This window comes from Anthonomus grandis, chromosome 10, assembly GCF_022605725.1.
Source record: "Anthonomus grandis grandis chromosome 10, icAntGran1.3, whole genome shotgun sequence".
Classification (NCBI taxonomy): domain Eukaryota; kingdom Metazoa; phylum Arthropoda; class Insecta; order Coleoptera; family Curculionidae; genus Anthonomus; species Anthonomus grandis.
Window position 1 is genome coordinate 25,477,583 of NC_065555.1, and position 13,012 is coordinate 25,490,594.

At 32.8% G+C, this 13,012-nt stretch overlaps 1 long non-coding RNA gene across 1 annotated transcript; it reads right to left on the reverse strand.

Annotated features, from left to right (window-relative positions):
* Positions 1 to 5,208: 5,208 nt before the first annotated feature.
* Positions 5,209 to 6,464, reverse strand: LOC126741682 (uncharacterized). Its single transcript, XR_007662282.1, has 3 exons — positions 6,058 to 6,464; positions 5,629 to 6,000; positions 5,209 to 5,524 (listed from the first exon to the last, which is right to left on the reverse strand). It is a non-coding gene; the product is annotated as an uncharacterized LOC126741682 (long non-coding RNA).
* Between the last annotated feature and the right edge of the window lie 6,548 nt (positions 6,465 to 13,012).

Sequence of the window (13,012 nt, forward strand, 5' to 3'; positions counted from 1 at the left end):
ATAAAAAGAAAGCTTGCGCTGCTATTATAATTTTACATTTTACCAATTATATTATATATATTACATTTACAATTTAACAAGTGCTACATGTAATAAGCAAAAGAGACGCTGGATTATACAATGGATTAGTCAACGTGAAAAATATACCCATTTGAATTTATTAAATTTTATTTAAGACAAAGACCCCGAGGATTACAAAACGTATTTCCGAATGACAAGTGTAGTCTACAACGAACTTTTGGACTTGGTTACCTTAGAAACCAGGTTTTAAAACTTTTAAACTTTTTTTACATGCATTGGTTCGATTTATGGAGTTTTTTTCTTTATTTGGTATTTCCACGTCAGATAAAAATTGAAGTGCATGAAACGTCCACGCGCTTGGTTCATACACATCGTCTGTTGCACTTCCAGTCCGTTTGGAATCCTTAATTTTTTTTAACTCTCGCCTAAAATTGCTTCTTAGCATATTGATTTGTTTTTTTACTTCGTCAATGGTCGTATTCGGTTTGTACTGCACAAAAATTTTAAGCAGAGCTTCATATCCTGTTCTTTTCTTATCTCTATCACAATATTCAGATATACTTAAATTCCACAATTCGGGCATAGACCTATATAGGTCTATAAATTGCGTTAAGATATAATTTTTTCCTTTTTCATCTGCTTCACACAAATCAGGTGAAGCTGTCGAGCTCAGAGCGATCGTTTCCTGAGTTTCTTTCATTGTGCACGGTACTCAACTCTGCCTCTGTCTCTGCACAGTGCACGATGCAATTCAGACTGACGACTGTTGAAATGATTGACAGTCAATATTTTAGCTTCGCTTCCTGAAAATGACTGACGTGATTTTCAGGATCCCGAAAATCACTATTCACGACCAGTCATTTATTCACGACTGACAGTCTATGAGTATTTGCCCTCACATGATCAGTATTACTATAGTATTAATATATACATGATCAGTATTACTGATGTATTCTAAAATACTGTCAGCAATACTAATCGTGTGAGGGGCGCTTAATGGTCTATTCGACAAGATACAACTTGGGTCTATGACATAAGAACGGACAAACGGACAGGTCCTTTGCAATCAAAGAAGGAAAGTGACTACTGGGAACAGAAGATCGGGGTGGCAATGGCCTGCTAGATGATATGAACCTGGGCTTGCAAGCACAAGACCTACAGACAAATATCATAGGAATCCAAACCTATGTCTAACTGATGAAAGAAGGGGTGTTAAGGGGCCGAACCTCCGCAATCATTACAGAAGATCAGGCAGCAACAAACGCTTCAGGACAGTTCGAGACTAGGTTTAAGACTGCACAAAACTGGAAGGATCTCGCAGACCTAGCCAAAGATCAAAACAAGGTTGCTGCAAGAAGGGCAAAACAACTTTTGGGCAGCGTCCCTTTAGGAAGGGAAAGAACATACTGGGCCACATCAAGCAACAACTGCGAAATGTAACAGAGCTGCGTACAGACCATGCACCTTGCAGAAAACACCTACACAGACTCGGGAAAGTAGATACACCGCTGAGTAGAGGCTGTCGGGAAGAGGAAGAAATCACTCTTTACATTCTAAGTATTCAGCGAAGCTAGGGCTAGTCCTGGGTAAAGCCAAACCCGCATAATAGGACTGCAACAGAGTATTCCGCAGTGTAGGGAACCGAGGGGTACCACTCAGCGGGGAAGTGTTAGTGGGTTTAGTGGCTTTAGATTATAACTAAGTAAGTCTGTAGATTATAAGGCATGCAGCTTAAAGTAAATATTATATTAAATAAAATTTACGCACAAATTTTGTTTTCAAACCTCTAAGTCTTTAAATCTACAAAGGATAAATGAAAGAAAATAAAATGTTATAGCGGCATCACAGGATTGACTTAATGAATAATGATTTCTTTAATCACTAGTGAACAATGGATAATATTATTACTTTTTAAACTCGTGTATATTAAACAGCCGTGAATAAATCGACAATAAGTCTATCTATTTCTGACTATAATGTTTTGATAAAAAATAATAGCAAATAAATATTGATACTTATACAATGTTAAAAATATTAAAAAATATGCGACAAAAAACATACTTATGCAGTCATATGTATATTTCTTTAATTTTTTAATTTAAGATAAAAACAAAATAAAAGCAAGAAAAAGTTCGAATTAATTCAGGTCACTATACACAAGTTAAAAATAAAAGCCTAAGATATCGGCTAGAACAGAGCCGCAATTTAAACTTCTCTAAAAGGTTTCAGAAACTGCCAATTTGTGGAAAGTGGAGTTCATTTCATGGCATTAACTTACTCAAATAGGAATTGTTGGGATTTCTTTTCGTTTCTTGTAAGTCTTTTGAAAAAAAGTAACTGCCGAACAAATTAATTATATTGGAAGGGTAAGGGTAGGGTTTTTTGGAACGAAAACATCTTTTATTATTTTTGATTTACGCTATACAGAATTAATGATTTTCCTAATATATTCAAAAATTCTTGAAAATTACAACACTTAAATCATTGAGGCACATGCATAAATCATAAAAGCTAAGATAATTCTGATTTCGAAACAAAAGGTCTGAGAATTTTAAATTAAAATTGAATTGAAAATACCAAGATAAAAACGTAGTCAGTTTGGCTGAAACCAAGTGGAAATTTCTTTAGAAATGTCCTTAGATTTAGAAGTACGAGATTTTGAACGTGACTTATGAAATGCTATACTGACTTAACATTGCAAATTCGGGCCAATTATTTAAGAGAAAAAATTTAAGAATGTAAGAAGCTGCCTTGTGATGATATTAACTAGCTTATTTTTAAGTAGAACTTTATGATTGTTTACTTTGCATATTTTAGATACAATCTTTTTCTCCCACCGGAAAGTCCCAACTGAGACCAAGACTTTTCTATATCATTACAAATTACAGAAAAATATAGTCGTCGGTGTTTTTGAGGTCGCTGATTACGAATCCGAGTTCAGATTTGCAATAGGGTTGCTTTGTAGAGCACTAATCCACAATTTATTTGTATAAGACTCGTCTTTGTAAGCAAAATCTCTGAGACTTATTGAGGTACTATGGATGAGATTCTGTGAAGAAAATCAACCAATGAGGTAATTATGTATACAGGGTGTTCAAAAAATAGACGGAGATATTTCAATGGGTGATTCCTTGTAAAAAAATATAATAAAAAGTTTCTATAAATATGGGTCCGGAAATGCACAGTTTTCAAGATACAGGGTGATAATTTTTTTGTAAATATTAATTTTTTATTAATAATTAAAACATTATTTACCCGATTCTTTTGAAATTTGACAGTATTACTTGTTGTATTAAGAGGCTAATTTAGCCCTAATTAAATTAAAATTATAAGGTTCAGTGGCGTCCCGGGGGACATCATAGAAAATATTATTGTCAAAAAAATATACGCCACTGCCGTTTTTTCAACTTTAATATTTGCTGTTTGATTAAGCATTTAAAAATACAACTTTTTTGCCTCTTGTATTTCTTTTGTATCTCACTTCGTTTTCGATTAAAAAAATACCGTTTTATTGCATGCCACTGAACAAACTTGGTTTATTAATTTTTGGTAAAAAAATCACAGGTGCCTTAGAAAACAAAAAATCAAATCATTTCTAGGAGCTTTTTATTACAACAAATGTTGCAAATTTCCACGATCCATTTCTGTACACCTTCTCACTCAACGAATCATTAAACGACACACTCGAGCTAAAATTCGAGGTCTATTTCTCACTTCTTCGCAAGCATTTACATATAAGTTTATTTCTAAACTCTTCTATTGTTTGTATGGGATTAGCATAAACCAGACTTTTAAGGTGTCCCTATAAATAAAAATCTTTTATATTTCAGTCAGGGGAGCGAGGTGGCCATTGAATTGGTCCACCTCTTCCAATCCAATTTTCCTTAAAGGTGTTATTGAGATGAGTTCTAACCGCTATATAATATAATTCTTAAAAAGGAAGTGATTTGAAAAAAAGGAACTTATTGTAGTGATTAGGAATATTTAGGAATGGAATAATATACAGGGTGACAATTTAAAAACTTGAAATGACCATTTATATTAGGAACGATAAACTGGAATAAAAAAACGCTCAAAACGGTTTCTATAACATGAAGGGGGAACAAAAAGAAGCATATTATCCCACCCTTATCTGCACGCTTTGGACAATGTGAGATACACTTCTAAAATCTTAAATAGAAAGGGGGGTCGAGTAATAGATCATCTTGAAGGTTTTTGAAAAATGCTTTCCAATGATACCATAGAAAGCCACATTTCAGGAAATTGATGTCACTCGACTCCCCTTTTTATTTAAGATTTTTTTTCTATTTTTCTATTTAAGCATCTTCAGGGGTGAGATTTTTAGCACTAAAGGGGCATTTGATTTCAACAATCCCCTTCTTCCCAATAAGGCCATCGGGAGTCGCTGCCAAGAATGAAATATTTTCGCTTACAAATAAAACAAATAAGCTTAACTTACTAAATAAGCTTTACTAAATAAGCTAAAACTTACAAACAAATAAGCCACATGGTAATATCTTCTCATCAATCAATGTTTCTAAAACATTGATTGCCCGTTTTTCATTTTGTTTGCCCCACTCAATGCTAGCAGAATGAATTGTTTTTGGGTACAGAAGTTATTCCACGAGCTTTTTTGTATCGCCGTTGCTTCTGGCACTAAATTTAGTGCAAATTGCATAGTAATTTGATGCCGTAAGACGCTTTCTTCGCTCTAAGTGCCACAAATCAGATTGGCTCTGTTCCTTTGTGAGCTCTTCAATTAATTTGATTTCTTCTGCATTTTTTTAATACTAGCTAGAAAATCTTCTTTTTCTTTTTGCAACTCCTCAAGGTGTTAGATCAGGCTTTTGACATTGATCACCGTAACTGCTATCGAGTCCAGACTTCTCTTTGGTTTGGAATAATCTTTTCCGTTTAATATATTTTTTCTTTAATTCCCTGTTTTTAACTAAGCCAATCGGGCTTTTATGATTAAGGAATTTTTTAATCGTGTATATAGGCTTTTTAGTATTATGAGAAATTACAGAAGCTAAACAGCGAGCCTGATATGATCTTCGTTGGCAATAATTAATGCGTTTTCCACCAATAAATTTTGCAATGATTGAGTTAAATTGCTCCGATACATTATTGTCAACATCTTGTATTAAACTCACGCTATTTCTTAAAAGATAGCCGACAAAGCTATATAATTTGTCGTATAGGTCTGAAACAACAAAAAATTATAAATATTTATAAGGCAGTCATAAACCGTAATTCTTTACACTTTGGGCTTTTAGAACCTACCTGTCATTTTTAAGTCTGACAATATGCTGCCACTGGGTTTATATTGCTCATGACAGAAATATCCCAATTCTGCACAAAGTTTGTGTTTTCCAAAAACGTGGCTAATAGAATTGTCTATGTCTTGTTTTAACAACTTTATTTTTTCTAACATCGGAACACCCTCATTTTTTCTATGTTCAATAGCTTTTGTAACTGCATATCGTAATCTTAGCTGTTCTTTCTACAAAAAAAAAACAACGTTATAAATCTACAAATATGTTTTTCTTTATTAGAAATATAAGTATTTTTCCTAAAATAATTTTTCTACGAATAGTAAGTACTTACGCTTATTTGCTTCCGAAGAACTAATGGCCCAGCATTGACGTCTTTACCTAAATCTCGAATTTTCCGGGAGTAATTTCGTAGAAGGTGATTTCTGCACTCAATTTTTTTCACAATGACATTTTTATATGGATGAGCATCTAAAATTTTTTTCAGAGAATTGCTGTCTCCATCAGCTATTAATTTATGGTAGATTAATCCATGTTGCTCTAAACTATGGAGAAATCCTTCTTTTAAAATATCGCCTTCCATGCTCGTTGAAGAACCGTCAAAGTTTTTAAAGCATTTATGCCTTTTAGGCATCTGATTGTGTCCTTGATTTTTTGAGAGTTGGCAAATTGTACAATATTTGTTTTTTATGCCAATAAAAAGGACCTGAAAATTACATTTTTGATTTCGCGAAAAACTATAAACCGCTAGTTCAATTTTTACCTGTTTAGTTCTACAGCCTATAATTGCTGCAGCTCCTGAAAGAGAATTGTAATTGGATCTATATGATCTTTTGGCCCAAGACCCATCCGCTACGACAGTAATCATAGGAACCCCATCAGGTGAGAGATCACCTGCTTCTATAGCTAATTTTTTTTCCATCTCACCAGCTTGTCTCATAGATTTCTAATCATGTTGAAAGCTGCGCTAGAGCACTTTAACCTGCCCCTATCATTATCACCCCCAGAACAGCATCTTGATTCGGGTTTGTGGCTGTCGTTTGCAGATCGTATGTTCCTCTACATATATCACACTTGAGCTTAAATATTGACACATATCCATTTCTTTCTTTTAACTTCTTTTATGACATTCATGTTGCTTAAGGTGCACCCAAACTTTGGTTATTTAGATTTTTCACACAATCCAAGAAATATTGAATATCCACTTATCTTCTTCCCTCTAATTTAACAGGTTTTTCCTAAAAAAAAGTACAAATTAGAAAACATGTCTATTAATTTTAATAATGAACTATCTAAGATTAGGTAATATCCAGAGAAAAATAAGTACAATAAAAAAATAATTGTATGAATTCTCGGAATTTGGTTAAGGAACTTGAAGAAAAATGGATAAGGGAGATGGGTATCGTACCGTATTTTATTGAGTTCCATTATTACGAACTTACCTCATTTTGGTTCTGAACTCTTTTAGTACAATACTTTCATTTTCTTTACCAAGAAATGCTGTTATTGTTTCTTCACTAGCGTCAACTGCTATAGTCTTCTAAAAAATAATTAGAATATATAATATTATAGATATAAAAGAATATTAAAATAAACATACATTCTCGTCTAGAGGTTTGCGACTTGATTGATCTATAGCCTCAAAATTACTTGATGACGTAGATTCGTCCTTCATTTTTAATGTAACCTAAAATAATATTATTTTTATATTGAAGCGCGCGCAAGAGTACGTATATCTTTTTAAAATTAAAAAAGGGCTAAGTATGAAAATAAGCAATTGCGAATCTTAAGATCTTTTATATGAAAATGGAAGGGTTGTTGTCTATAGATCACTCTAGATGGTCAAGGAGCTTTTTATTAATTGACGATTGAAATAAAAAAAATATTGGAACGTAGCTCTTCCGGAATAAAGACATCTCATACAAATTTGTATTTTGAAAAAGTATCTTTTTGGGTCCTACAGTTAAATTTTATTATTTCTGAATAAAAACAAAATTTGCATTATACTAAAGGGAACTTTAGGAATTGATATTCTCATCCCATTTCTTCTGCTTTGCGCTCTGTGATGGGGTAATCGGAGGGATGAGTTTTTATCAGATATATAGAATAATAATGTAGCACTATATCTAATATCTAGGTATTCCTTGGCGCCACATTTTATATAAATTACCAAACATTTTTCCCTAGTTGAGTTGATCTAAATAAACAAAACAATATTTGATCAAATAAATTTGTTTTTTTTTTATTTATTAGTACCAGATAAACCCAACCAGGACCCAACCCAACTATCATTTGAAAATATCTAGGTAGTTTGTCCCTCATAATCGTCTAAAAAGAAACCAGAGCTTTATTACACAACACACGCTCTATTTTAATTAAATAAAATTTCGGAAATATATTTCCTGCTTTTTTTATTGGTTCTTCTCTAAATGAACAATGCGCACGTCATGATTCTGCCAACATAGTGCTTTGGTGCGGATCGTACTTTTTTTTTATTTCTTACCAAAGAGCAATGGTAATTTAAACGGACATTAAAAATCATAATTATGCAAACGAAAAACATTGTAATTACATATATACTTACAATCTGTCCTTTTTTCGGACCTGGGCGTTTTCTAACTGCATTTAACCTAAGTCGGCCTTTAAATCCTTTTCTTTTAGCATCCATAGTTTATAAGAATTTAAAAAAAACTACTAGTGAAAACACAGGAACACTTTTCAGTTTTTCAGTATGTAACCATCAAAATAAAATGCAAAAAATGATCGCAACGAAACCACACGGCTACATCCCGGAACTATCACGCACTAACCAAAAAAAAACCCAAAATGCATATAAAATAGCAATATTAGGTAGTAATGCAGGTATATAATTATACTTGCATAACCTGCACCAAATTTATGTAGGCCAACCCTGAAATTACATCGGATCCCGGCGTAAGAGGATGACTGAAATTTTATCAACCGTTCTAAAATAGACATTTATTACCACCGCGTCTCTCACCGCTGCCCCAGAGCTGTGTGGCTAGAAGATAGGTAGCGGAGCCTTAAACTACAAGTATACTATTAGAATCGCCAGCGTTATCTTATTTTAACTTTTGTCCTATTTAGATTATCCTTTCCAGAATGATGTAAAAGGTTCACAATACCTGTTTAAAAATATTGTTGTATTTCTTGTCCAAACTGTATATCGTCAGAACTTTAACAGCCTATTGAAAACTAATTTTATATGCTGATTTTATATTGGTTGATTTGAATAAATCTCGATTCCGACAGACAATGATCGCAGTGCAGTGCCGAATCGTTTAGCAGAATGTTTAGGCAGGTCTGAAACCCGGAGTGGAATATTAATGAACAACTTTAATTCTTAATAAATAAACAGAAACTGCCACAGTATCTTTTTTATAAATTTTATCTTTTGGAACCGCTATCCGCACTCTCAAGATATCTAAATACAACCAAGAAACATTTAAAAGATATTTTAATGACACAATGGCTGTAAACGAATTTGACTTTCCTTGTGCCTCATCTTTGTTACTTTTTCTAACTGGCGCTATATTTTTAGCCTGATGATTGAATGGAAAAAAATCAAATAAATCATCGAAGTGACGAAAGGCTTCAACTAATTTTTTTGCAGTATTGTGTCACTATCTATAAATCCAATGCTATTTTCAGGCTGAAATAACCAAACTAGGGCATATAAACACGTTCGGCATACTACCTGAATTCCAAATAAAATAGAAGTACGCAGGCCACCTAAAAGGGTTAAAATTGAAACACGAACAAACGGGCTACGTTCAAATTAAACCTGTGGAAATTTAAACACCTGTTGTCTAAAGGAGGGTGTTAACACGAATTTTTTTACACCCAGTTTAGCGCTTATAATGCTTAAAGGAGTGTTTTAAATAGAATTTGCTAAAAGTTATTTTGTTGCAAGGTAGAAGCTCTTTATCAAGTGTCTACTATTTGTTTTTATTATTGTAGCTTTTAAAATTATATTAGAAATGTCTCCTAAATTTATATAGATGATCTAAATTATGCGGTAATTCATATTAATTTGACTTAGGCCGCTTAGCAAATTTCTTTCTTGGGTGCCTAAATATCATACATTAAAGGTGATTTTACACAAATTTTACATTCTTCAAAAATATAGTAACCGTTCCCACGAAGCAGGGAAGCAGGGTACAAAATATTTTAGGAGATTGGTTGTGTATCATAGGACCTGGAAAGTGTTTTTGTGCAGCTGTTCATACGAAAAATCATTTCTGTAGCGATTATTATCCCGAAGTGTTTCTGTCACATATTTGTCATTGCAATCAACAAAATGTTTATATTACGTTCATATTTTTTCACTATTTTTGAATGCAATATTACTGTTTCAAGACGAATGAGACTAAGCAATTAGGAACATTATAGTATTTTTAAGTGACTATGATTACCTGAGATAACATAACTGACAAAATAAAAGTATTAAAAGAACTCGAGTTTTTAATTTTGACTGACTAGAAATTGATACAGTAAATTTATAAACTTTAAGATTTTGACAGTTTAATCAATTTTCCATTGATAATTTAATCAGAATGGAGGAAACAAGACAGTGACCGATAAGCAAAAGTAAATATTTGTCATAAAATAAATCTATTTGTAATATTCCAAGGCACTTATAAATAACATTTGTTACACAGGTAACCCACTAATTCACTTGCCTTCATTGAATTAGTAAAAATAGTTTCTCCGTATATGTGATAACATTAATAATAATATATACACCCCTATTGTGGACGTCATCAAACAGATGTCGAGCTATTATTAAGCTTGACAACTGTTTGACATGCTTCTAATTAAATTGTCATTTTGCACAATTTGTATCCATAGCTGTTGCATACAGATCAGCAACTCTTCCCTTATCTAGAACACTATTCGTTGATTTAAAACATGTTTTTTCAACAAATCCCAAATGTGCTCAATATGACTTAAGTCAGACGATTGCGCAGGCCATATTTCTAGCGACTAGCGACATTTTTGCAACATGCGGATATGCATTGTCGTGCATAAGTACAAAATTTGATCCCAGTATTCGTTTGCTATTAGAAAGTTTTCAGTGGGAACCAGATAAGTTCAAAAGCCTATCGAAACTCTAGCCCAAATGATCAACACACAATACACCTTGGTATTTATCAACTTCTTAAATGGTTTGCAAGTAAGTGCCAGGTATTCGAAACACCCTTAGCCTTATTAAAATAGGACCTAAACCAAACATTCACTCATTTGGATGCTCTTGACGGCCCACCCTAATCTTCTTGCGATTTCCACGGGATAGTTCTGGGACGTAAAAATTATTTTTATATTACCTATGCCTTATTATTTGAGAAGTTCCATTAACTCCATGGCAATTTTGAGATTTAGTTCATAGATAGTTGGCAGTAATACCGCCTATATTACTGCGTGAAGTTGAATAAATCTAGCATGTATAACTTCTGTTGCCCTTGTTTGGAAAGTATGTTTTTCTCTCACATCACCAATCTCTCTAAATTTCTAGCACCACCTTGCTACAGTGTTCTTGGTAGAATATGCATATAGATTCTGCGACGTCACGAATGCTCATTTTACTCTGTATCATACGAACAGCTCATTCAATTATTCTAACTTCCACAATTTTGGAGCAGCTGTATATATATTGAAGGTTTTTAATTGTACAGGGTGTAAATAAATAGATGCGAAAAAAATCAGGGGCTGACTTTAATGCTGAAATTTTTTTTATTATAATTTTTTTTTTAGGCTGAAATTTTAAGAAAAAAGCTTTATATCAACGTGTGTCCTAAAAGACGAATCTTTTGAGATACCGGGTATTAAAGGGAGAAAAATTTAATTAATTATTAAGCGTATTCGATTAAAATAATAAAATCCATCTACCTAAATGTATTACGTGTTTATTATTAATGTTTAGATGTGATTTTAATTATTGTTTTAAACCAAATGAAAGAAAAAAATTAAATAAATATAAATTTTTTTTAAAAATAACCACCCTATGCCATTATGCAAGAGTCTATACGTCGCCGCATTTGTCGATGAATCCGGTAAAAAATTTCTGGAGAATTTTGAATTACGGCACATAAATTAATGATTCGATTTCTCAAGTCATAAATATCCAGTACCGAAATCCTGCACACCAAAGTTTTGAAATGACCCCATGTGATAAAATCTAGTGGATTCATAACTGGTGAACGAGGTGGCCAACACTGAGGACCGCCTCAGAATATCTAACGATTTGAATATGTTTCGTCTAAATACCGACCTACTAATAAACTAAAATAGGCAGAAGCCCCATCGTGCATAAACTACATTACTCTTCTAACATCAATTTCTGTTGTAGAAAATGTGGGCCAATAAGGTGGTCTCCAATGATTCCAACTCATACATTTAAAGAATGCAATAAAGAATTGTTGTTAGTGATTAGCTTCAACTATGACATGGATATTTTCTTCTGCCCAAATGCGGTTATTATGGTAGTAAATGATTGCCTCTCTGGAAAAATTATCTGCGTCGGTAAAGAGAATCTACCTTAAAAATCCAACACGCCTAGGAAAAGCTTGTGGTCAAATAAATATAATAACTGATCCTCTAAAATAGTCCATACCGTCATATGATTGACATGTAGCTGCAAACCAATTTTTCTAGTACTGGTGTTAGGTTGTTCATCAATTAAATTAAGTTCTTTTTTTTTCCAATTCAGATATCGCGTTAGCGACTAAAATCATGCTTTCTTGGTTGAAATGTTCCAATTTCTCGTAGTCTTTGATGAAGGCGGGCAAATAATGTATGATGAGGTGCCATTGCCATGATGCTTACAATAAATTTCCGTTAGCAAGAGTATAAACAAAGTGCATATCGGTCATTTCTGCATTTGAATAATTTGCCATTTTGATGAAATGGATCAAAATTGCACAAAAAAGTTTCTACTTTGAAGGAGGCAAGAACTGACAATCAACCAACAATCATTAGCAGACATTTAACAGGTTAATACAGATTAATAGGTTAATACATTATATTTTAAAAGGTTAAGTAATAAACAAAAAAGGTTAAGTAAACAGTAGTATACCATATTTTTCTTCAAAAATATTTTCTTTAAACCTTCCACGAACGTCATTTATACAAATAAAAAAAATTAGTGAGCATTAGAAAATGCATTTTGATGCATAAAAAATGCATACCAAATCTTACTAAAATGTCTACTGGGGTTTCACAGGTATTGTAAAAAAAAAGCATATATTTTTCTTCAATCTTTACCACCCGGTATCTCAAAAGTTAGGACTTTTAGGACATACGTTCATATAATTTTTTTTTTTTTAATTTACCCAAGAATCAGCCCCTGAATCGCATCCATTTATATACACTCTTTATATACAGAATTATGGATTCACCTGTCAGGATCTCTTAACATAGATAGTGGGGGGACACAGGATTAAATGTTGGGACATTTGCTATTTACATTATATACAGCATAAAAGTCTTTCAATATCTCATCATCTGTGTACTGACAATTATCAAACTTATTTATTATTTATAATTTTCTTCTTAGATCTTTATCACTAATAATGACAATTTAGAAAATGTATGCCTCTGGTCCAAGAAAAATGGCGCTATTAAATTCAGAAAAGACGCGTATCTTTGCTTGTGGGTTCAGAAATGTAATAAAATATAAATATTATACTAATAGGTTA